This window comes from Callithrix jacchus, chromosome 11, assembly GCF_049354715.1.
Source record: "Callithrix jacchus isolate 240 chromosome 11, calJac240_pri, whole genome shotgun sequence".
NCBI classification, from domain to species: Eukaryota; Metazoa; Chordata; class Mammalia; order Primates; family Cebidae; genus Callithrix; species Callithrix jacchus.
Window position 1 is genome coordinate 7,380,688 of NC_133512.1, and position 27,318 is coordinate 7,408,005.

The 27,318-nt window shown below is 40.7% G+C and overlaps 1 pseudogene; it reads left to right on the forward strand.

Moving 5' to 3' along the window:
• Nucleotides 1-1,934: 1,934 nt before the first annotated feature.
• LOC100397290 (zinc finger protein ZFAT pseudogene) lies at nucleotides 1,935-26,036 on the forward strand (annotated as a pseudogene).
• Nucleotides 26,037-27,318: the final 1,282 nt, after the last annotated feature.

The following is a 27,318-nucleotide window of genomic DNA, read 5'->3' on the forward strand; positions in this document are numbered from 1 at the left end:
TTAAAATTCCCATTCACTGGAGTAGCTGGTGACCAGCAGAGGGCATCGCAAATGGCAGCATGTGGGGGTTGCCTCAGTACCTTTTTTGACTCCCTGTGCCTCAGTGGCCCAGAAGCCAAAGTGACATAATCTCTGAGACACATGTGTTCTCTCCAGGGCCTAAACGGCCTTACCTCCAGAGTCAGCCACCAGCATTGGCATTGTGGCAGAGACTCAAATACAGACACAAGAGTAGGAAGGTGGAAAAAGGGAAGGCTTCAGGTAGGCCCTGGTTAGAGGCTGTTGGCATGAGAAAGCTGCAGGTGGGCTATCTATAAGTGGGGCAACCTACGTGATTGGTTAGGGGTGGATGTTTGGTTTTCTCTGGTTGATCCTATTTGGGGTGAAGATAAAAATTAAGGAAGTTGTCAACTATCAATAAAGTCCTGGTCATTTTAGGCTGATTGTTTCAGAGGTTATAGTTAAGTTTCCTAGGTTGCTACTAGAGATGGCATTTTGACTGTCAGGCTAGATTCCTGGGTTGTCTATTGTAGACAATGGCTTGGTTTCCTGGGCAAGTCGCTGCAGGTTGCTTCAGACTCTGGGTCAGGGCCCTATTTTAATATACCATCTGGCCATTGTCTCTTTATGTATTCAATCTCTCACAATTTTATTTTCCCATGAGCTACACATGAGAGTCTAAACCTTCCTACTGTCAAACATTACATATTATCATTTTTTACACATTTTGTCAATTTAGCTGGGGAAAATAGTATTAATATTTTAATTTTTGTTTTAACTTGTACTTCTTTGATTTATGATGAGTTGATGTTTTTCATAAGTTTACTGGCCATTTTCAACTTTCTTCTGTCCTTTCTACTCTTGCTCTTTACCCATCTTTCATAGGAAAGTTGATCTTTTTCCTGCTTGGCTTGTAAAAGAAATGTTCAATAGATATTTGGTTACTTAATTTTGAAGCTGATAGGAGTCTGGTGCTGAAGGTAAGTAATCTGAGGTTTTCAGCGCGTAGTAGGTTGGTGCAAAAGTAATTGCGGTTTTTGCCATTACTTTTCATTGATATTTGAAGTATAGTATTGTGTAGTATTACAACCTAAGACAGAATCTTAGAAAATACATGGATTTGAGGGAACATTGAAGGGATAGAGTTTAGACTCACTCTAGTGGTTCTCTTGCTAAATTCTTGTGAAATTAGTGTGCCTTGATTTGCACCAAGGGATTTTATTTGTAAAATCAAATAGTCACTTTATTTTCCCAATTCACAGAAAGAAATCAATTGATTAATGGGTAAAATAGTTTATTTAGGTTTTCACATGTGCTTTCTTGAAATATTTGATTTTTTGCTGTTACTTAGCTATAACAAGGACCGAGACATAAAAATACATAAAAATAGTAAATAAATCCCAACAATAAAATCAAAAAGAGACTATCGAGCTTGCTTTGACAACTCCTTAGTTTTATTTTATTTTATTATTATTTTTCTTTTGAGATGGAGTTTCGCTCTTGTTACCCAGGCTGGAATGCAATGGCGCGATCTGGGCTCACCGCAACCTCCGCCTCCTGGGTTCAGGCAATTCTCCTGCCTCAGCCTCTTGAGTAGCTGGGATTACAGGCCCGCACCACTGTGCCCAGCTAATTTTTGTATTTTTAGTAGAGCCGGAGTTTCACCATGTTGACCAGGATGGTCTCGATCTCTTGACCTCGTGATCCACCCTCCTCGGCCTCCCAAAGTGCTGGGATTACAGGCGTGAGCCACCGCGCCCAGCCTCCTTAGTTTTAAACATGTACCAGGCATCCAGCACAGTGTCTGGTGCATAGTAAGATCACTATAATTGTTTGCTGACTGAATCAATTAATTAATTGAACATCTTTCCATTCATGGTGTTTTCTCAAGAACTAGACTATTTGGTGCCCTGCCACCTAAGTACGTTTCAGACATGTTCCATGAGAAAATAAAAAGACATCGAAGATTTAGAGCAATAAATGACACAGAAAAGGGGTATCTGGGAAGTTTAAGTGAGCCGTTGTGTGAGAGTTTGAAGGTGGGAGTGACCAAATCAGTTGAAAAGATCAGATGTGACTTCAAGGAGCACATCCTATGGTCCTTAAAGGATAGGTGAGAGGCTGATGGTAAGAGGAAAGGGAGAAATAGTCCATGTAAAGGGAACAGTATTAAGGAAAGACATAAAGATGTGGAATAGCATTCAAAGAGTCAGATAAAAGACCAATTATGTAGGATGGTGCTAGAGTCTGTTGATATAAATTTGTGTATAATTCCACTGGCAGTTGTAGCAGAGACCACTAAATGCCTGCCTAATATCCATTCACTTCTACTTTATTTGTAAAAGAACTCCTAAAATATTAGACGCAGCAATATGTTTAAATAAAAAGTATTTCCTGGTCTCCATCACAGTTTGGTATGGCTGTATGATTAAGTTCTGGTCAATGATATACAAGTGGAAATGTTATTCATGCCTTTCAGGGAAGTCTCTTAAAGGGGAACAGACAGCTGGGGATATCTCTTTTACCCTTTCTGCTATTAGATTCTCCAACTACCATATAGGTCCCTTAAGTGACCTTAAGGATGAAAACCAAATTCTAAGGATGAAGCAGAAAAATAGGAGAAGTCTGGATCCCTGATGTCCGAAGCTACCATGCCACTCTAAACTGCCTGCCTCCAAACTCATGTTTTTTGAAGCAGAGTTTTACTCCTGTCGCCTTGGATGGAGTCCAATGGCACCATCTTGGCTCACTACAACCTCCACCTACTGGCTCAAGTGATTCTTCTACCTCAGCCTCTCAGGTAGCAGGGATTACAGGCATGTGTCATCGCACCTGGCTAATTTTAGTAGAGATGGGGTTTCACCATGTTGCTGAGGCTAGTCTCAAACTCCTGAGCTCAGATGACCCACCCCCTGCACTTCCCAAAGTGCTGGGATTATAGGCATAAGCCATTGTGCCCGGCCTCCAAACTCATTTTGAATGAAATAGAAATCCCTTTTGTTATTGTAGCTTGCCTATCACATGCAGACAGACTTAATCCTAACGGATACAGTGCTGGAGAGCATTGAGAAGTTTTGAGAATAGAAATGACTTGGCTGAAAGGTATCACCTACTGCACCTGAGGACATTATTATTTTTCTATGTGCCCACATGACACAGGAGAAAGGGAGAGATCACATGCTCACATGTGTGAGAACAACAAACTTTCAGATTATAAAAGTTTTGGAACTTGGGACACAGGGCAAGAACAGTACTGCCCGGGAACCAACTTGCATTTGGTTCTTTCTAGTTCATCGTGATGTTTAACAGCTTGAGAATCAGATCAGGATTCAAATTTTGTGTGTGCCATTTATAATAAAATCTAGGACAAGAGAACTTTTCCAAACTCCAGTTTTCTTAGCTGTTAAATAGGCTAAAAGTACCTTCCAATCAGGGTTGTTGAGAAAAACAAATGAGCATATGTACGTCAAAGTCCTTGCCAAATGCTGGAGTCCAGTTGTATTTACACCGTCGTACTGCTGTTTTGTTTCTGCACTTCGGTGTGCCCATAACGAGCACTGCTGTCTCTTCTTCAGGTTTCATTTTCCATCATCCTCATTTAGAGGCACAGGACCACTCTCAAGAATTACTTGTTTTCACAAAAAGAAGAAAAGGAATTTGGGGGAATGTGCAGAGTTGCCCTTTACCCAGTCTCTCAAAGGAGACTGTTCAGGGATTATCAGAGGCCTCTTATAGATAAAGAGTGTGGCCCAAAAATATTAGTTTCTGTACAATTATAGAGAACATAGAGTTGTACCTTACTCATAGTGAGTTTAGGAAATGCTACCAGTTACCCTTTTGTATGCGATTTCCCATAAATGGTCATCCTTCTAGGTGTGTGTGCTATCATAAGCAATGTATTTTGTCTTTGTCTCTGGTTCCTGGCACAGAACACTTAAAACCTTTAGAATTTTCTGAGCAGTAGGATAACATTTTATTGTCGGATCCCTTTTTATTACACTTGAGTTTATGCTAATGAAGTAACTTAGAGTGGGGTTCCGATATAGCAGCAAGTTGGAACTCATTACCAGAAAGACCAATTGATCGTAGGGTTGGAACTTTCAGCAGCACCCCACCCCCACCAGGGAGGGGGTGGGGAAGACTGGAGATTAAGTTCTATAACACCTCTTGAAATGAGATCTGATGGGTTTCCAACTTGGCCAACACATCCATACACTAGGAGGATGGAGTTCCCCGTGGGGACAGAAGCTGCTGTGCTTGGTACCCTTCCAGACCTTGCCCCGTGTACCTCTTCATCTGGCTGTTCTTTTGTATCCTTTATAATAAACTGGTAAATAAAAGTAAAGTGTCTTCTTGAGTTCTGTGAGTCATTCTAATAAGTTATAGAAATTTAGGAGGGGGTTCATAGGAACCTCCAATTTATAGCTGGTTGGCCAGAGCATAAGAGGTCCAGGACTTGCAACTGTCATTTGACATGGGGGACAGTTTTGTGGGACTGAGCCCCTAAGCTGTAGGATCTGTGCTAACTCTGGGTGGTTGGTAACAGAATTAAGTTGCTGGACACCCGACTGGTGTCCAGTGAGTCAGAGTGTTAATTGAAGGTATTTAAAAACACTCCAGAGTATGTTAATACTTCACATTTATGGATGTCCAGATGGGAAGTGTTAGAAATTAATGGAGAGGGTTAATGTCTTTTAAAAAAGAAAAAGGCAGTATATAAATGGTCTGTCCAATATTACCCAGTAATGAACAAGAGGGAGAAGAGACCCTAGAAGGAACTTTGTCTTCATATTAATTGCAGTATTTTGAAATATATTTTTCCAGATTTTTTTCCCACAAAGGTATATACAAGGGACTTCCTATATGTGTTTTAAACATAATTTGAATCACACTGTAGAGTTCTCTGGCATTATTTTAAAAACTTTTTAATACATCAATTGAATCACACTCAAGTTCTGTGACGTTTTAAAAAATGTATTAATTTATCAACAATGTAATTGCACATAATATAGAGCTATGTAATTGCTTATATAGTCTTCCATGGAGTTGATTTCCATGGTTTATACAAGCAGTCCTCCTCTACCTTTCAATATTTAGGTTGCTTCCAAGTTTTCACTATTATAAACTATACTGTGATGAACATTGCATCTTGTGCATGTCTCCAAATTATAAATATTTGCTTGGAAAAATGTATAGAAATGGAATTGATTGGTCACTGAAAAATCTGAAGTTCTCCTAAAAGTTCTTTGGAACTATCAGAAAATACCAAAAAAAAAAAAAAAAGCAAATAAACAAACAAACAAAACTTCTTCAGGGCTGGGTGCAGTGGCTCACACCTGTAAACCCAGCACTTTGGGAGGCCGAAGTGGGCAGATTACCTGAACTCAGGAGTTCAAGACCAGACAGGGCAATATGGTAAAACCCCATCTCTACTAAAATACAAAAAAATAATTAGCCAGGCCTGGTGGCACGCACCAGTAATCCCAGCTACTTGAGAGGCTGAGGCAAGAGAATCACTTGAACCTGGAGGCAGAGGTTGCAGTAGGCTGATATCACACCACTGCACTCCAGCCTGGGCAACAGAGTTAGATTCTATCTCAAAAACAAAAACAAAATTTAAAAAATCTTCAATACCCTAATGTGGTGATTTTGAATAATTTAGGAAATATTTTATTCATTCTTTGGATTCCTATTTTATGTTTACTAAAAGAATATTTCAAAGACCATCTGAGTTTTCCCTACACATAGAATGCTGGATGCAATCCACTTACTGAACTTCTTTCATATTTTTGACAGAAAAGCACAAAACTATTTTTTTAACTTAAAGCATGAATTCAATCTGCTCAGAATCCAGATGTTTAGCTGTGCCAGAAAAACATATTATTTCATAGAAAATCTTTCATTTTCAATCAAAATTTTGAAACAAAACACTTAAACACATCCTGCCATTGGCTTCAAATATCATTGGTGAAACAAGGTCCATTTTTCAGCAAGAGTACAATTTCAAGGTATGTTTGTGGCGCAAGAGCCTTCTTCTAACATAAAGACAAGAAAAATCGAAAAAACAGAACAGAAGAAAAGAGAGGAAGGGTTTGCTGCACTAAGTGAACTCAATGGCAGTCAGCAATTGTGTTCCAAAATTTAACACAACCAGTATGTGAATCGATTAAGTCTTAATACTTTTTTATATAAACAGTAATTGCATTTCTTAGCCAGAAAGCTTTAATCCACGACACAGTTGAATCTATACATGATATGAAAAATAGTACAAACTGTTAGTGTTGCAGTATCAGCAGTAAAATAAATAGCCTATAATGTCAGTTTCCCAATTTTGTACTTACCTTGAACATTAGTTTACAAAGAAAACCAAACTTAGTCACTAGAGAGTTTTATGTTTTATACTTTACTGCATTTCTGCTGTGTTCCTTTCATTTTATGACAAGCTAGGTTGGAATGTGACAACCTGGGGCTTATGCAACATTGATGGCATTATTGTCGGAAAAACACAACCTTAGGTACAAGCCCCTGACCCAAAAATTAGGTTTTGATTTTTTTTTTTTTTTTTTTTTGGCCTAGAACTGCGTGCCATGCCAAGGTTATAGCCTTTTGATTATTGCTTTAAGGAAAAAATGGCTTTAATCATTAATAGGGAAGACTTGTACCCCCAAGAAGGGAGCACACCCAGGGGAACCCAAGAAAGAAGAGGCCCACTGTTAGACTCCTGGATGATATTACTAACTGGCTTGACAACTGCTGGAGAAAAACACTTATTTGGCAGTACCAGAACCCAAGGCCTAACATCTCCAGCTGTTGTATCATGCTTCTCTGACACATAAATGACTAGAAAGTACTGGAGAAACTCCCCCCACGATGCCCACTCCTTCCCAGAGCCTTTACCATGATGCCCACTCCTCCCCAGAGCCTTCGGAAATGCTCTTCCTTTGATGCCTTTCCCTCAGGCTGCTTCCTGTAGATCCTGCTTCAAACTGGGGTGTTCTACTCTTCCTGTTCCCACAAGCTCGTTCCTACTCTTTCTCCCTTACCCTGTTCTGAGACATTCTCCCATTGGTGCAGATAATTGAAAAGGATGGGGAAAGGCCTTTTTGATAGGATTGGGCATGGAGCAAGAACACCAGCTTTCATCAGCTGATATAGAAGATGGACCTTTGTTTCCTCTTGTTTTTCTCCGTCCTAGGTCTGTTAATTGCAGCTGAGAAGGCCTAATGGTGCAGAAGTCCTGTTTTAATCATTTATGATATGCTGTAATTACCATCTTTTGGATCGTCTGCCCAGCACCCATTTTCTAGGACTTGTGTCCCTACCACCCGATGCCCCCAGCCCACCACCCACAAGGTACCTGCAAAGTCTTTCTGCTTCCTAGATACAGTTTATTGACCTTCATCCCTTCCTTGAGATTAGGACTGAATTAGGACTGAAAAAGGTCAAGCTATTTCCTGATGCCTGGGATTCTATAAGCTATTCCAGGAACGTTTTTGTTCAAACATGTTCAAATTCGCTTTCTGATGCTAACAGTCAGAGCCCTAACTGAGTTCACCCACACATACAAGTTGACTTTCTTCTCTAAGCAATTTTTATATCCTCTCTTCTCTGCCCTTTGCTTTAGTGAGTGGGCTTCGGTAACCAGGGAAACAGTCTTGGTTTCCAGCCTAACGGATTAAGGAAAGGTATCTTGGAAAAGACAGCAACAGGCTAGGTGCCGTGGCTCATTCCTGTAATCCTAGTACCTTGAGAGACTGAGACAGGCGGATCACTTGAGCTCAGGACTTTGAGACCAGCCTGGGCAACATGGTGAAACCCCGTCTCTACAAAATATAAAAAACAAAATAAGCTGCGTGTGGTGGCACATGCCTATAGTCCTACCTGCTTGTTGGGGGAAGCAGAAGGAGGAGGATCAATTTCTTGAACCCAGAAGGTTGAGGCTGCAGTGAGCTGAGAACATGCCATAGCACTCCAACCTGGGTGACAAAATGAGACCCTGTCTGGAAAAAAAAAAAAAGAATAGTCAGAAACAGGGCTGAATCCCTTGCTCACTGGATGATGCGTAGAATCGCCACTCCCACCTTCCCTTGCCACATTTCTTCAGTTGCATGTGGCACTGACAAAAACTAGGACTTTGCCACTCTTCTAATGCTAATAACTGATTCTGCAATGCCTTCTTTACAAGGTTTGGATGGGCAATTGCAGTTCAGCCAGATGCAGGGGTCAGGAGCCATTTTGAAGTTCAGTTTCAAGTTAGGAAAAACTGTAATACTGAACCTCTCGAAGATATTGGCTCAAGTTTCTAGTTTAAGGGGTAGGCTAGTAGAGGACTAGCCTGGGCCCCCCAGTCCTCGTTGGAGGTGGGATCTCTATAAAGGGGAGAGTGTTCAGAAAAACCCTGAGGCCAACCAGCCAGCCAGCCAAAACGCTACCTGCAATGCCCTGAGAGTATTCCTAATATAATAAGTATTCTTTGAGTTAAAAGTAATACATCTCCTCACACTTAGGTGGCATGTGGTTGGGAGGTAAGGTTCTTGCTTTTCAGTCGAAGGGAATAAAACACTGAACAAACAAGACTTGAACGTGATTTTTTGCAATACAACCTTTCTGAAACAAGGCACAGTCTATTCTCAGAGCACTGAATTTCTTCTTTCTTCGAGTTCCCATTTTATAACGGTTGGTCCTCTTCTACTAACAAATAAATTACAGATTTTTCTCTTTCTAGTGATCTAAAATGATCTAAGTTAGCACTGTGGTCCACAATTTGCAAATATTCTCTAAGACTCTTACACTAAACCGTAGGAATGAAGAAAATATTCAGACTTTAATAGTGATAGTCTTTGCAGACTTGCTGTAATTTCATTATAATTTTCTATCTGGGAAAGGGTTTATTGGTAACAATTACAAGCTGTGCCCCGAATGCCACATTGCTGCCAATGGCTAGAAGATCAATGTCTTTAGAGCATCTATAAACCTAAAAAGTCTTTTCATCCTGTAATAATGGCTCTTTTTTTTTTTTTTTTATTCTGAGACAGAGTCTCGCTCTGTTGCCCAGACTGGAGTGCAGTGGTGCTATCTCAGCTCACTGTTACTTCCGCCTCCCACATTCAAGTGATTCTCCTGCCTCAGCCTCCTGAATAGCTGGGACTACAGGCACACACCACCACCCCCAGCTAATTTTTTGTATTTTTACTAGATACAGGATTTTATCATGCTGGCCAGGCTGATCTCAAACTCCTGACCTCATGATCCACCCGCCTTGGCCTTCCAAAGTGCTGGGATTGCAGGCGTGAGCCACCATGCCTGGCCAATAATGGCTCTTTTCTGTGTTTGCACATGCTAAATTCTACGAATCGAGCTAGTCTCCTCAAACCTCTTAGAAATCATGTCAGAGTAACTCCCAATTTCACTGCTCATTCAAAATCTGTGCTGTCTTGTGGATATCATGTATTTCAACCAGAAAGTCTTATCTCGACTTTAAATAGTATAAGGATCCTTGCAAAGAAAAGAATCATTGTCTGCTTGTTTGACGTCACCCCCTCTCAGGAGTCAGGAAGTTACCCTTTACTCTGAGCATTCATGTGCACTAAAGCTGGTGGCATGTAGTTAACATTGTCATGGTAAAGTCTGTTTAAATGTTTTTTCTCATTGCTCATAGCAGGAAGGCTTCAGAGAAGGCTTTTGTTTTCAACTATGCAAAAGATTATATGGGGCGGCTGTTTTTCCCAGAGGTTCTGATATTTAATTTTTGGGCCCTTTACTGAATTCTTTCATCCATGAAATGTGTCCAGGATCCTGATTTTCCTTTCAGGAATATTAATAATATATTATTACTTGTAATTTATTTGGAAGATTTTTTAAAAGGCGTTTTTTTTGCCTCCTCATTTACACAGAGGGTATTCATTTATTTAACAATTAGGATCTAGCAAGGGTAAACACATGAATGCAAAGATTCAGAGACAGTTCAACTAAACATACAGTGTAAGAATATGCGCTAAAGTCACAGAGACCCAAATTCGTTGCTGCCATTGATTATTGTATGTTTTTCTCTCTTCTCTCCTTTTTGAGTATGGGTCCCAAACTGAATTCATTACCCCTTCTTTAAAATCTTTTCTTGAATTTCTTTTCTTCACGATTGGCAGCACCTACATCCCCAAGTCGGGAGCTGGGAGTCTTCTCGGATGCGTTTCCTCCATATGTACTCCCAAATCCCAGTGTGCCACCAAGTTCTGTTAATTTCACTGTTAACTTCTCACTCTGTGCTCTTCCCTCCATTCTTACATCTTTACTAGTTCAAGGCACTATCGACCCTTGTTTAGACCATTAAAACAACCTCTTAACTAGTCTCTCCATCCTTCTCCTTTGTTTATTCATGCTGCATCTAGAGTCATATTTTAGAAAAGATATTTGATTGTAACGTCTTTGTGTACAACCGTTCATTGACTCTTTATTGCTCTTATGTTAAAATACAGTTGATTTGTATTCACTACCTCTCCAGCCTCAGATGCAACCACACTTTCTGCCACTCTCTTCTTCAGCCACACAGAATCACTTGGAGTGCCCTAGGTGTCCCACTCTGTTTAATTTCTGAGGGTTTGCTTTATCTAAAAGAATCTCACTGTTCCCTCTCCCCCATCCCGCCCCATACTTGATTGATAAAGCCTCAGGCTTCAGAACTGTCATTTATTATTGCCTCAACAATGGCAATAAAAATTACCTATTAAACAAAAACAAAAATAGACAAATGGAACTATATCAAACTACAAATTCCTTCCAACAAAGGAAACAATCAACAGCTTGAAAAGATAACCTGCAGAATGGGAGAAAGTATTTGCAAACTATTCATTTGACAAGGGATTAATATCCAGAATATACAAGGAACTCAAACCACTCAACAGTAAAATAAATATTCACACTAAAAAGTAGGCTAAGGACATGAATAGATACTTTTCTGAGGAAGACATATAAATGGCCAACAGGTTTATAAGAAAATGCTCGGTTGGACATGGTGGCTCCATCCTGTAATCCCAGCACTTTGGGAGGCCAAGGCAGGTGGACTGAGAGGTTGGGAGTTCAAAACCACCCTGGCCAGCATGGTGAAACCCTGTCTCCACTAAAAATATAAAAATTAACTAAGCATCGGGGCAGGCACGTAAACCCAGCTACTCGGGAAACTGAGGCAAAATAATCGCTTGAACCCAGGAGGCGGAGGTTACAGTGAGCCGAAATTGTGCCTCTGCACTCCAGCCTTGACAACAGAGCAAGACTCCATCTCAAAAAAAAAAAAAAAAGAAAAGAAAAGAAAAAATGCTCGATTTTATTAATCATCAGGGAAATGCAAATCAAAACTGCACTGCAGTTTTATCTCACCCCAGTTACAAATACTATTATTAAAAAAAAAAAACCCCCAAAAAAACAAAAAGTAAATGCTGGCAAGAATGGAGGGAAAATGGAACTCATACATTGTTGGTGGGAATATAAATTAGTACAGCCATTATGGAAAACAGAATGGGAGTTTTTCAAAATGCTGAAACTAGAACTACCATACAATTCAGCAACTACACTACTGGATAGTCATCCAAAGGAAAGAAAATCAGTATATCAAAGGGAGACCTGCATTCCCATGCAGCACTATTCATAACAGCCAGGATAGGGAATCATTCACAGCTTGTGTATCTAAGTGTTCATCAGTGGATGAATGGGTAATGAAATGTGGTGGATATGCTCAGTGGAATACCATTCAACCGTAAAGAAGATGAAGTTTTGTCATTTGCAGCAACATGGATGGAACTGGAGGACATTATGTTAAGTGAAATAAGCCAGGCACAGAAAGACAAATGTTACATGTTCTTACTCATGTGTGGGCACTAAAAAATTGATCTCATGAAGGTAAAGAGTAGAAATGATGATTCCCAGAGTCTGGGATGAGTGTGTGGTGGGAATGAAAAAAGTTTGCTTAATGGAGACAAACATGCAGTTATATAGAAGGAATAATTTCTAGTGTTCAATAGTATAGTAGATGACTAGTTAACCATGATGTATTGTATTTTTCAAAACAGCTAGAAGAGATGAAATGTTCCCAGCACGAAGAAATGATAAACATCTGAGTTGATGGATATCCGAAATATCCTGATTTTATCATTACACATTATATGCATGTATCAAAATATCACATGTACTTTATGAACATGTACAATTATCATGTATCAACAACAAATTGCCTACGAATCTATTCCAGAGGAACTATACTTTTCACTTTTGATTTGTATTTGTAGTTGATTTCCTAAGATTTTAGGCAGTTCAAGCTACCAGTTAATCTATATGTGGTGACAATGAGACTATAACATTTTTTGCAAATAGGATGTTCCTTCTATCTTTGGAGAAAAATAAGCACCCCGAGAACCCAGAGCTCTTTTAAGCCACTAGGGTATTATTACATAAACATGCGACAATTTAACTCTGAGTTGAGCAAGTTTCTTTCTGTGACTAATATTGCCTTCAACAACTTTTTCCTGCTTTCAGGCTATCATTTGACAATAAAAACAACTAAGATTTTACTAAATATCTTCCATTAGTAAGTTATAAGATAACTTAAAAAATAACTTAGCCCTCAAAACAATTCTGACCCTTTGCACTAGTTTTCTTGAATCTTTGCACATTTTTGACCTGCTTTGTGAAAGATATTCAGCTCTGATGCTGCTTCCCCTCCACTGGTTTTAAAGTCTTTTCGTTGCTGTTGTTGTTTGTTTGTTTTTAGAGACAGGGTCTCACTATGTTGCCCAACTTGAAGTGCAGTGGTGCAATCATAGCTCACTGCAGCCTTGAACTCCTGCGCTCCAGCTCATCCTCCAGCATCAGCCTCCCAAGTAGCTATATGATTACAGGCAGACACCACTGTGCCCAGATTCTTATAGTCATTTGGTCGAGTATGCTACTTATGTTGTTCTACAACCATTGTATGAACTGTCTTTGAGGTTCTATTTTCTAAGTTTGCAATGCCAATCTTACAACATTCAAACTATAGGCCCGTAGTGTTAGGTCCCTAGGAATTTTTGTTTTATTGTTTTCATGGCCAAATCCTTTAGAAAACATATTGGCATAAAGTCATTAAATACGTAGAATGAATTTGAATTTTTAACAGAAGTAGTTAATCACTCCAAGTGCTAAGTAGTATTAATTTTATCCCTCCCCCTAAAATTAAGAGTATTTGAAAGTCTTACTGGTAGGTAGATCATTCGGTGTATCTTAAAGGTTTTTGTTTGTTCATTTTGTTTCTACCTACTGCACCCCACAGTAAGAAATTTGTTCTATATCATAACCTGAATACTGATATGTATGTTGGAAGAGTACACACATAGAGAGACATAATTGAACCAAAATATCCATGAAATAATACTTTTGGTATAAGTGATACAAACCGACATAGCTATTTTTTTTATTCTATTCTATTCTGTTCTATTCTACCCTACAATATTCTAGTCACTACTCATTAAGTTGATTTCATGATCTGCAATTGGGGAACAATCTGCAGCCGAAGTGGGCAGATCACGAGGTCAGCAGTTCGAGACTAGCCTGAGCAACATGGTGAAACCCTGTCTCTACTAAAATACAAAAAAATTAGCTGGGTGTGGTGGCAGATGCCTGTAATCCCAGCTACTCAGGAGGCTGAGGTAGGAGAATCACTTAAACCCAGGAGAAAGAGGCTGCAGTGAGCAGAGATTGCACCACTGCACTTCAGCATGGGCAACAGTTGTCTCCAAAAACAAAAACAAAACAAAAACAAAAATGAAAAAGCAAATTAAGTATAGTGGAGTAACTAGTTTTTTAATTTCTGGAACATTTTTGCAACATTTTAACCTTTAATTTCTAGATGTTGCTGGTTGGGCTCAATCACCAGGACTTCCTACCTTCAATGTAAGCATGTGAGCAAGTTGAATCAATTATAACACATTTCCTATAGGACACAGTGATTCTTCTAGCTAAGTACTTTTAACTCAAGGTTTGCTTATCAAACTTCTTCACTGAAATGAGCGTGGAAGAGAACCTCTTTCTTCTGGGCTCACCAACCTGAGGGAATGTGAGTCTGCACTGTTTCCCCCACCTTCATCTTGCTTGTGTGGAGAAAGCCTGACTCAACAATCGTGCCATTCAGGACAGCTCTGCTGAAGACTGGCAAGGGATAGAGAGAGCCCTGGGATCAATGCTTGAGCAACTGGTTCAAACTGTGAAGAATTCTAATTTATCTTGCATTTGCCAGGATGAGACAATCGAATTTTTTTAAAATTTAAACTGTCTAAGAGTTTTCTCACTTGCCAAGCATAAGAGTCCTGATAATATGGTAACAGAGATGGACACTGAAGGCTTGATATTTGTGATTTGAGTGGGAAGGCCACATACCTGTGTCCATATTGGAAATATTAATAAAGGCTGTCTTCTCTTTCCTTTCTATTATCCCAGGGAAAATGGGCTGTTGAGTGACTTATATGGCAGCATAGTATATTTTTAAAAATTTAAGTATTAATTTGTATGTTCTTCTCTCCTCCTGCATCAGTTCTTCTACTCCTTGTCTTCTGTGTTGTCATCTTTACTCATTTCTTCAGGAAAGGAATGGTACAGAGGAAATGCAGAGTATTTTCATCTTCAGTTGCCCAGGCTGCAGGAGAACATGAAAGAGATTTGTTGAATAAAAATCTTTGTAACTCTAAGACCAGAAAGGAATCCCTAGGTTGGGGAGTATGAAGGATGGAGGGGACATGAAGTGGGAGAAAGCTGGGAGAAGCCAGAGGCAAAACTTTCCCATTCTGCTCCAGCACCTGGTCCCATTAACACAGTCCAATACTAAGGCCTGGAGGACTCCCTAGCTCCATTCAGGTGAGGACCATACATCCCCTGTGCTGAGAATCTTGTTAATTGTTCTTGCATTGAGGCTCAGTAAGAATCTTCTTGCAACAACACGTCGCTTGCTGAATGTCTGGTGTCTAACTCTGGGTAGATAGCACCCACCAGGATGCACAAATGCCCCCTGAAGTACAGTGTGAGGCCTTTGGCACACAGGGAGACATCAAAGTCTACTGCATACAGACTTAGATGAAACAAATTATTACCAGCCAGAAATTTCTACAGGCTTGGTAGTCTTACAAAACCCTACGTGACCTCTAACACCACTCCCACCCCCAACATACGCCCTGCCCACAACCACCTCCACACTTGATTTTTATGCATTTTTCTGAATAGGAATTCAGTCCGTTAGTACTACACCGTTTTACACATTTTTGTTTCACGGCTTCTCAACAAATGTTAAACCAATGTTACTTAAGCCCAATGGTAAGAACTGAAAATATGAAGAAGACAGCCCTAGATTCCCTGTCCTAATGAGGCTCTCGCCATGCGTCAGTGGGTGCAGAAATGTATGCAGCTCATCCCATTATACATAGTAAGTGCCATCAGGTTCAAAGGGCTGATGAAATGGGAATGGCCTGGGTGGCCTCCCAAGGCCTCTTCTGTCATTGAAGAATTTTTATTTTTTGTTTAATAATAATTACCCTGCATTATCATAATTTTCATTCTGGTTTAGCCATAAACGTTCGACCTGCAGAGTTCAGTAAAGGAGTTTTCCTATATTATTTTCTGAAGGGTAAAATTTGGCATCAATTACAGAAAAAACCAGGTGCAGTGGCTCACACCTGTGGTTTTAGCTACTGGGAAGACTGAGGTGGGAGGATTGCTTGAGCCCAGGAGTCCAAGGCTGCAGTGAGCTGTGATGGTGCCACTGCACTCCAGCCTGAGTGACAGAGCAAGACCCAGTCTCAAAAACAAAACAAAACGAACCCCTAGAGTGAATGATGCATATAAGAGCCTCTGAAAGAGCACTCCCCTAAACCTCCCTCCACCCCCATTGACAAAGTCTAACGAAAGTGTTTCACGTGTCCCATCCGCTGCAGGTGTTTTTCACAGGGTCTGACCCCTCCAATCACGGCCTTGCCAACTAGATGACCACTTCCTTCATTACAGTTTCCACTCCAGTGCTGATATCAATCCTCTCCTATTCACAGATATAGGCTGCCCTTCCTATTTCCTCCCCTTCTCCCCAAACTCCTTCAATAATTGACACTAACCCGGAGACCCAAGGCCCATACCCTTGATTATGGCGCTACAGAGTGACTACGTCAGACGTCAAATCCTAGTCTCTTCAGTTTCGCTCCATGCCATTAAGTGGTGCTTGAAAGAGACTGTTTAAGTACATGGCTTTGTGGTGGGTTTTTTTTTCCTCTACTTCTTCTCAGTGAATCTTTCTAAAGAAATGCATTTTGAGCTAAGAGCCTCTTCCAAAGTGAAGAGTATATTTGTAGATTTCAAGGAATTAAAAACCAGGCCGCCACCTGCCAGGGTAGTTAAAATGACGCGGGACAGCACTCCTGGAGGAGGGGGCTGTCCTGATTAGGGAAGTGACTCAGCTTCCTAATCCACTGGAGAAAAGAATTTTCAGAAATGGAAGACATACTATTTTGAAAAGATTATGTAACATTCCAAAGACATACACTTTTAAGTAGAGAATTGTAGCTGGGTGATTGCATTACAGAATAAGTTAATAATTGAAATAACTACATCTTAATAACAGGCAAAGCATTTCCCTGCACAATAGTTTTTTTTTTTTTTTACATTCTTTTCATTCTGTAGACTCAGAGAGGTCTTTTGATGGATCATAAGCCTTTTATAAAGCAATGACCCAGATTTAGAAAAGCTGTAATCACCTCATGCTGACCTTTCGTAATAAGCAGGCTCTATCCTTCCACGCCCCCAGCCCCAAAATGAACCCTAAAGTATCTAATTTAGATATTAGGAACTACATACACTAGAATTTATAACCAAAGTTTCACATAACCCTGTCACGTTTTGGCAATAAATTAACTGGTGAGATGTCATATTAAGTGGAACGTATTCCTGTTGATTGTCAAGGACTAGATATCGAGCTTATTTGAGTGCCTTATTGATTTATATTTGTTTTATAGCAACACTGGATGGCGCCTCTCCTTTAAGACAACAAAATTAACCTTATTCTCTTCACATATCTGGCAGCAACTTTATCACCTTGATATGTTCCAAGGTTGGCACTGAAGAGAGAATTTTTAGATGGGAAGGACTGGTTGTCCAGCCTTGGCTGCCTCCCTTGGCAGAGGCCATTTTTTCCACATCAGTATAGACATTTGTCAAGCTTTCTTGGAATCTAGGTTAAAGGAAGAGATGAATGAAAACAAGAAAGGCAGACCTGCAGCCATTAATTAAGGCTCAGTCCAAGTTCTAATTTCCTGTAGAGGAGTCGTCTAACTTTATCCCCATAGGACATCATGTTAGAACACAATTGTCCGACATCAGAGTAAGAGATACAGTGTTTGGGTCTTTTCCCTGCATGACCACTGATGATAAATATAACCATAAAATCTTCTACAAATGTATCACATGCACATATGGTCGCTTCTTAAATTCTCTTAACATCCTGTTGAGTTCGTCATGATCATACCCCATTCCTACTTAAAATATTCTACTAACTCCCCTTCATCCACAAGATAAAGTCTAAGTTTTTGGCATGCCATTGAAATCCCTTCAAGAAGTACATAAAAAAAAAAAAAAAAAAAAAAAACTGGAGTCTATTGGGAAAAGGGGAGGGCCAGCGGGGGGTGGGGGGGGGAGCTGGGGAGGGATATCCTGGGGAGAAATGCCAAATGTGGGTGAAGGGTAGAAAGGAAGCAAAACACACTGCCATGTGTGTACCTATGCAACTGTCTTGCATGTTCTGCCCATGTACCCCAAAACCTAAAATGCAATAAAAAGTTTTAAAAAAATTAAGGAACAAAGTTAATCGGTGCTATAATTTTTTTATTCGTGTTCATTTGCCTTCTAGGGGAGTGGTACTCATGTGCATGGTTGTGGTCCAGTCTTATCTCTGCCATTTTTCATTCGTGTGATTTGAGAGAAACAGCTCAGTGTTTCCGTAAAAGGAAACTGAGTTTCAGAAACAGTGTTCCAAGGTTACACAGATGGAAAAGAGCAGAGATGAGGTTGAAGCCCAACCTGTTTGGTGCTAGAGTCAAGTGCCTCTGTGTTCCTAAGTCACTGAAATGTACAGCCGTGAGGACTTACTTATTGTTAGGTTTGAGTCCCTCTCCAACACAGCCTCCAGAATTAAGCATCTGGCAGTGTATCAGTACATAATTAGCATTCCTATGTATCTTGAATTAATGATAAAGTTAATGACTTTCATTTCTCAGATGAGAAAACTAAAATTCAGGGAAAACTAAAATTCAGGGCTGCAGTTAGAGGGACGAAATGCAGCAGAGACAGGATTAGAATCATGATTCTTTGATTTTTAGTCTAGTGCTCTGGCCATACCGTGCACTAATCATATATTTAAAATTTATAATTGGGGAGAGAGAATTGAGAATAAAAGTATGAATATTTAAATTTTCTGAAAGAAGCGATTTTTTTTTTTTTGAGACAGAGTCTTGCTCTTATTGCCCTGGCCAGAGTGCAGTGGCATGGTCTCCGCTCACTACAATATCCGCCTCCCAGCTTCAAGAGATTTTCATGCCTCAGCCTCCCAAGTAGCTGGGATTTCAGGTGTGTGCCACCTTACCTGGCTAATTTTTGTATTTTTAGTAGAGTTGGGGTTTCACCATGATGGCTAGGCTGGTCTCAAACTCCTGGACTTGAGTGATCCACCTGCCTTAGCCTCCCAAAGTGCTGGGATCACAGGCATGAGCCACCGTGCCCTGTCAGAGAAGAGATTTCTTGGAGAAAAATTCATCTTATTTCTCTATTGTTAGGATTGTCAAAATATTCATTATGTTTTTAAACCCACTATCATACATTTTAAAAAGGATTTTTAAATAAAATCTATGCTTCCCTGTAGATTAGTAAAGCTAGATTTTAGCAGATAGACTAGAAGCGGTTAGAGATATAAGACACTTAAGGTAAATATAACAGAAATCTATTTTTACTGACTCTACTATTAAGGTATTGGAATGAAAATATATGCGTGTTCATGTGTTTATGTATTATTCTCCCAGCCGTTTTTCCTCCCTTCAATGCCCAGGTCATCCACTTGAAAATATGGTGGAAAGTCCAGAATTTACAGTAGATTTCTTAGTCTTTGACTCGAATAGAATAAAGGAAAGGCACAACCTAAAAAGGCAAGTGTGGCCTTAGCAAAAGCAAATGGATGTGTTGGGTTTTTCTGTCCACTATAATTTCAGAAACTCTTACTCATCTAACACTAAAAAAAAAAAAAAAAAAAAGAAATACAGCTTTAAGCTTAAAAAAAAAGAAAGAGAGAGAAAAGAAAGAAAATGTTCTCCTTCCCAGTGCTTGTAATACCCTATTAAAAGCTTGGGAATAAAACTTCCTTTCCTATCAATGCTGTCCTTTTCCATTAAGCAAATATTGATTTCCTCTCCATCCCTCCCCACCTCTACCCCCCTTAGATACGGGAATCCAAATTACCATTGGCTCTTTTGGTTTACTTCCTTCCTTGCGTACTAACAAGGCTGTGTTTGTGTATTGCCTGCTGCCAGGCAGCCAACAGGGGGTGCTCACTGCATATTTTGATGAGGGGAAAAAAAAAGATTGGATTTAAAATAATCTTTAGTTTTCCTTTCACTTTCAATGCAAAAGTAAAGACTACAGTTCTCACACATACAAGTTTTGCAATGTGTTCAGAAGTAACGTGAGGAAATGTCTAGGTCAGGGAAGGAGGCCTTAGGGAGAGCCAGTATTTATACATGAAGTGGGGATTTGAAGTTCCCAGGGACTTGGGTCCCTGAATGATTTGGGTCATTGATCATCAATTATACCTAAATTTTCTGGGCTATAATGACTAAATTTATTGGACAATATATCAACTTCTCACTTTGTGTACGTGGACACAGAGTGAATAGTCAGAAAATATGTTCTAATTTTGCTTTCCCCCATTACTCTGGTGCATCTCTTAGCATTCTTTTTTGGCTGCTCCACTTAGAGGGTGCAGAATGGGATCCTATATTTCCACAGACAGTTTCTCCTAAGAATAAACTTCCTGGTGTCAAAATGGCAAATGAAATTAATAATGACACTTTGGGGTATATAAAATTTTAAGAACAGTCAGACATGATAAGATCAAGGAGAAGCTGGGAAGGTGTTAGAATTTGAAAGAACTCTTATCTACCTTGATTCAGATTCAGTTTCCATTGAGAAAACTCCTAAAAATAAAACAATATGTAGCCCATTCAAATATTGTTTGCTTTTAGTGTTTAAAAGGTCAAGCTTTAAACTTGAAAGGAGTTTTTTAAAAAATTGCTTGAGCTCCAAACAAATGCTAGCAGACACAGGTCATTTTGAATTATTTGCTTCTAAAGACAGATAAAAAAGATCAGACATAACAAGCCCTTATTAGAAGGAAATATACTATATGGCAAGCCCTGTAAAACTTATCAAGATCTAACACTAAGAAATACCTAATTCATAGGTATATGTTGAGATTTTTAAAAAATAGTTAATATTGCTTACTGTTGATCACACTAATAAATAAAGTTTCCTATAGAATTATTAAAGTCTTCTTTTTATTTACACAGCAAAGACTTCAGAAAGAGTGATGGCGTCGCTCATTATTCAACAAAAAGCACAAGGAAAAATGTGCATCTTAGAAATATATTTTGTTCTCTCTTTCTGAAACCCAAACAACTTCCAGCTAAAAGACATATTTTGATTAAGATAATATTTTTCCCTAATCAATATTTTTTACCTCTGGGTTATTACTTCCTTGAAGGCTTCTCTGACTTTTTTCTTCTTTCTAAATTAGTCCATGTAGTTTATGAGAAATCATCAGCACTGCCATACGCTGCCGTTTACATTAAATCTTTCCCTTCATATTTACTGCTGGGTGGCAGGGCTTGTCTCTAGCCTTTATGGTTTGGCATCAAATCTTGAAATGTGTATTTTATACTTAATTGGAGTGGGGATAGGAGCACAGGAGCAGAATTAACCATTAATGAAATAAGACCCCTCTCGACCAGCGTTCCCATTTCCAGTTTGGTTTACGGCATGCCTGAACACTGCTCGGTGTGTATCCACAACTGGGTGGCATGCTTGTTTTGAACACGGGCCTAGAATCGTGTGGTATTAAATCTGTGTCGAATTGCTGTAAAGGTGTCTAAAGAGTCACTCTGGATTTCTGCACTTATTGCATCACCTCCGAGTGCTAAGTACTTTGCAGACCAGTACTGGTCTGTGTACCACACTCAAGGAGCCCTGGCTTGCTCTGAAAGAGCAAAGGGGAAAGTGCTTGTCCTTTGGTTCTGTGGGCCCCTCCTACACTCCAGTGTCCTTTGTCCCCCCAAACATTCAGTGGCCGCACATCTCTACACACTTCCACTCACCTCACCTCAGTGCACTTGTGTGCGCACGCGTGCGCACACACACACACACACAATGGTGTAAGGACTAAAATTAAGGTTTAATGTTATGTGCTGTCTTGACATCTGGTAAAACTGGAGCAGCTTTGACTGACTTAACCACAAGCTCCCCTCCCCATAGAGAAGACCCCCTATTTACCAGTAAGGTGAATCAGAGGCAATTACAACACACAGACACATACACATACACATGCATGCACGTGCGCACAGACAGCTCCTGGAAGAAAGGGGTTTAACCTAAGCCTGCATTCATAGAACAATGCCTTCAGTCACAGTCCTGTCCCTGGACTCTTGCTCTATATATGGGTGTTTGCACTTTGAAATGAAGGGGGAGGAACTGAGGTGAAGAGGATGTAGAAGGTTTAGAATCAGAAGATCTCAGATGAAAAGAAATAGCACCAAAAATGCCCTGGCATATTGCCAGCTTTCAAATAAATATGCACTTTCCTGTCCCTGCCACATCATCATTGCGGCAGTCCAACATGATTTTGGATGTGTGTATTTTTGTAAAATGTTATATGTATATTTTTAAAGGGAGGGTGGTTCTTAAAGTTATGGTTAGCTCACCGTGACTGATTCATTCTGCTCCATTTTCCCACTGAAGTATCCATGGAATTAAACCAAACCAAGCCAAAACATAAAAAAAACCCTGCAGCACTGCGATTGCACTGGACGCAGGGAAAAGTTGATGTCCTGGCAGGAGCAGAAGCTGAAATACTATGAGTGAGAAGAATCAGGCACATCTCCCCTGCCCTTTCATTTTACCTGCTGTCGTTTGTCCTCCATATATCCGATTTTTAAAAAATTGTTTAATTGTAAAATTGACCATCTTAACCACTTTTAAGAATACAATTCCGTTGTAAATTCACATTGTGATCGACCTACAGAACTCCTTTTATCTTGCAAAGTGGAAACTCTGTACCCATTCTGGGTACAAAATGACTCCCCATTTCCCTCATCCTTCACCCCTGGCAACCACCGTTCTGTTTTTTGTCTCGGTGAATTACACTATCCCAGGTACCTCGGGTAAGGGGAATTGTACAATCTTTGTTGGTGTGTGTGTGTGTGCCTAACGCAGCTTAACATCTTTATGGTTTGTCCATGTTGCAGAACGTAGCATGATTTCTTTCCTTTTGTGGCTGAATAATATCCCATCGTGTATGTATACCACACTTTGATTATCCATTCATTTGCCAATGAACATGTTGGTTGCTTCCACCTTCTGGCCACTATGAATAATAATGCTGCTGAGAATATCAGTGTACGAACATCTCTTCAGATCTGGCTCTCAATTATTTGTTTATTTTTGGTCTTGCTCTGGCCACTATGAATAATAATGCTGCTGAGAATATCAGTGTACGAACATCTCTTCAGATCTGGCTCTCAATTATTTATTTATTTTTGGTCTTGCTCTGTCATCCAGGCTGGGGTGCGGTGGTGTGATCTCTGCTCAATACAACCTCTGCCTCCTGGGTTGAAACAATTCTCCTGCCTCAGCTTACTGAGTAGCTGGGATTACAGATGCATGCCACCATGACTGGCTAATTTTTTTGTATTTTTAGTGGAGATGGGGTTTCACCATGTTGACCAGGCTGCTCTCAAACTCCAGACCTCAAGTGATCCATCTGCTTTGGCCTCCCAAAGTGCTGGGATTGCAGGCGTGAGCTACTGTGCCCAGCTAGATCCTACTCTCAATTCTTTTGGGTATACACCCAGAAGTGAAATTGCTAACTCTATTTAAAATTTTTCGAGGAAGTGCCATGCTGTTTTTCACTGTCACCACAAGATTTTACACTCCCGTTAATAGTGCACAAAAGTTCCAATTTCTCCACATCCTCAACACCTGTTATCTTCTGAGTTTTTAATGTGTGTGTGTGTGTGTGTGTGTTGACAGTAGCCATTCTAATGGGCGTGTGGTGGTATCTCCTTGTGATTTTGATTTGCATTTCCCTAATGATGATGTTGGGCATGGTTTTGTGTGTTTATTGGCCATCTGTATGTCTTCTTTGGAGAAACGTCTATTCAAGTTTCTCCAAAGAAGAAGTCTATTTTTAAATTTGATTGGCTGTTTTTTTGTTGTTGTTGAGTTGTAGTTCTTTGTATATTCTGGGTATTAATCCCTCATTGGATAGATGATTCGAAAATATTTTCTCCCATTCCATAAATTGTCTTCTGGCTCTGTTGATTGCATCCTTTGATGCATGAAGAAGTTTTAAATTTTGATGCTGTTCATTTTATCTGTTCTATTTTCTTTGGCTGTCTATGCTTCTGGTGTTATATCCAAGAAATCATTGCTAAATCTGATGTCGTGAAGCTTTTCCCCTATGCTTTTGTCTAACAGTTTCTTTGGTTTAGCTCTATGTGTATGCCTTTCATTCCTATTGGATTTATTATGGTATAAGATTAAAGTCCATCTTTATCCTTTTGCATGTGGATATCTAGTTTTCCCAGTGTCATTTGTTGTAATATATGTCCATTCAAAATATATATATATAATTTTTAATTATTTATTTACTTATTTGTCTCACTCTTTTGCCCAGGCTGGAGTGCAGTGATGCTATAACAGCTTGCTCTATCCTTGAACTCATGGACTCAAGGGATTCTCCTGCCTCAGCCTCCCAAGTAGCTGGGATTATGAGCACATGCCACTACATCCAATTAATTATTATTATTACTTTGTTGTAGAAATAGAGTCTTGCCATCTTGCCCAGCATAATCTTGAACTTCAGGGTTCAAGTGATTCCCCTGCCTCAGCTACCCAAAGTGTTGGGATTACAGATGTGAGCCACTGTGCCCGACCTAAATATTTCTATTTTTATTTATTTTAAATTTTTTGATCTAACAGAAGAATTTTCTCATCTATCTGGTGCAGAGGCACCATTCCGGGGGACAGGTTGATGACAGTGGAGGCAAAGAGGCGATGGTTGAGCTCACTGGCCTAAGTAAGGAGTTGTTTCGACCATAAAGAAAGAGTTGAGGTTGGAAATGAAAGAATTGTAATTGTGAAACATCCTGTGTGACTATCAACAGAGATGGGTGTTTTAAAAAAGTTATCTACTGTGATATGACAAATCAGTCCAAATCTTTATGGAGACCTGGATTCTAAATACTATGGCAAACTTTTTTCGTATCAAATGCATTTTTATATACATGCATGCATGTCCGCACCCATACCTGGGAACATCTGTATTATTGCTCCCAGTGTCATTATTCTTCCATCACCAAAACTGCCTTAAACACCACGTGATTCAGAAACTCAGTAACATCTTGCTGAAGTGTCCCACTGACGGCTGTGAACTACTTGACTACAGGCACATCTTAAAATTCACACAGCGCTAGACAAAAGGAGTTATTCTTACCCTGTTTGTGTAAAGTCTTTCTCAAAAGATCGATTGATAGAGTCACATATCAAGACCAACCATACTGAGGTCTCCGTGAGCACCATTTCCAAGGTTCTCGGGAGGAGGGTTCAGTTGAAAGAGCTGGTGGGAAAGAGAGCCATCAAGTAAATGCCTGTACTGTGACTTTTATTTCATGAAGAACGGCTCGGTCCTTCAGTGTCATATCTGGGCTCATGAAGGTGTGAAACCCTTGAAGTGTTCTTTGTGTGAGTATGCAAGTCGTAGCAAGGGTAACCTCAAGGCTCATATGAATCATGACAGCACTGAGAAAATCCACCTATGTGACATGTGTGGCAAGAAATTCAAATCAAAGGGGACACTGAGAAGTCACAAGCTCCTTCTCACTGCAGATGGGAAGCAGTTTAAGTGCATGGTTTGTGACTATGCAGAGGCCCAGAAGCCACAGCTAATGTGGCACATGGAGCCGCATGTCTCCTTCAAGCCTTTCTGCTGTGCCCATTGCCATTACTCCTGCAACATATCTGGCTCTCTGAAGCGGTGCTACAACAGGAAGCACCCCAAAGAGTTGTACGCCATCGTGGGCACTGGGGAGCTGGCGGCAGAGGAGCTCATCCAGCAAGGTGGTTTGAAGTGCCCTGTCTGCGGCTTTGTATGTGGCACCAATGGGAGTTCAACAGGCACTTGAAGAACAAACATGGCTTAAAGGTGCTGGAAACTGATGGAGACCTCAAGCGGGAGTCAGCAACAGAAGCTCCCAAGGAGCCCTCTGCCCATTATCTCCACATCACAGAGGCCAAAGAAGACGTTCAGGGGAAACAAGCAGCGGTGACCGAACTCCAGGACCTGAGACACATCTCTGAGAGTGGCGACCCAGTGGACATCCTGCAGCAGATCATTGAGCTGGGCCCTGAGACACCCACGACACCACTGCCCTTGCCTCCTTGCCTGGGTGGTTGCCATGGCACCAGGGCCGGTGACTGTGGTTAAACAGGTCACCGAGGAGGATCCCGGCTCCAACTATGCAGTCATGATCCAGGAGACTGTCCGGCAAGCGTCAGTGTAGCTTGCTGAGCAGCACCACATGGTGGTGTCCTCCGACGATGTGAAGGATGTGGAGACGGTGAGTATCTACACACAGGACGGTGACACCTCGGAGTTGATCGTCTACGTGCAGGAGGCCATGCGGCCAGTGGAGGAGCAGACTGTGAAGCAGATGGTCGAGGAACTCTAGAGGACATGCGGCATCGGATGGCCACAGGGCAGGGCTGCCAGGCTCTGCAGGCACCCAGGGTGGGGAGGCCACTCTGCCTGCCCAGCCTACAGAATAATGCTCTCCTTTTCCCTCCTTGCCTGGCAGCCTGATGAGACTCTCCTCGTCCAACTTAGGGTGGGCAAGGCAGTCAGCATCACCAGCAACACCACAGGACCCTGTCCCCAGCATAGACACATACCCCCTAAACCTTATCATGCGCTTCCTGAAAGAGGTTAGCATCAGTTCCCAGCACATGCTGGCACCTTCAGCCATTGCTTCAGGATTCAAACGGAGATCCCCAGCCCCCTCAGCATCTTCCCTGTATCACAGCCCCAGCTCCTTGACCCCCATCCAGGTGCCAAATGTTCATCTGCAGCCACCATGCAGTCTGGTGAGAGGGAGACAGCCATGACATAGAAAGTGATCTTATGGTTTTTGAATCACTGCTGGGTGGGGTGGGGATAGGGCGATTGTCCTGGCTTTGTCGACAAAGTCCCACTTCCCTGAGTATTGAGGGCACTTGGTATCAAGTGAAAGGTCTTGTCCTACCATCCTGGAATTCTTTTGCTTTTAAAATAAATGTTCTAGTTCACTGTTCGCCTCTCATTCTAACGAGGTGATGTGGATGGGAAAACAAAACAAAACAATAAACATGTATTTTATGGGCCAGGAATCTAGATGCCACCTTGCTTTGTGCTTCTGCCTCCAAGTCTCTGGTGGGACTGAAGTCAAGGTATTAGCCTGAGTTGTGGTCTTATCTGGAAATGGGATAAAGATCTACTTCCAAACTCACTCACGTGGTTGTTCACAGGATTTAGTTCCTGATGAGCTGTTGCATTAAGAGCCTCAGTTTCATGCTGGCTGTTGGCTAGAAGCCTCCCTCAGTTCCCTGCTATACACACCTCTTCAAAGGGCCATTCACAACATGGCAGCTGCCTTCCCTCAGCAATTGAGCAAGAGAACACTCAAGATGGAAGTGAGGCTTTTTGGAAAGTAATTTTGTAAATGGCATTTAGTCAATTTTGTTGAATTCTATTCCCTAGAAGCAAGTCACTGACCCCCTCACACACTCATAGTGGGTATTGCAGATGAGCGTGAATACCAGAAGGCAAAGATCATTGGAAACCACCTTAGAAGCTCGGTTTCACTGGAAAATTCCATTGTACTCTAAATATTCCAGAGCCTTTACATGTAGAACACCATTTCTCCATTTTTATGAAGTTTATCTTGATTCAGACATTGAAACCTAACAAAAGTAGCA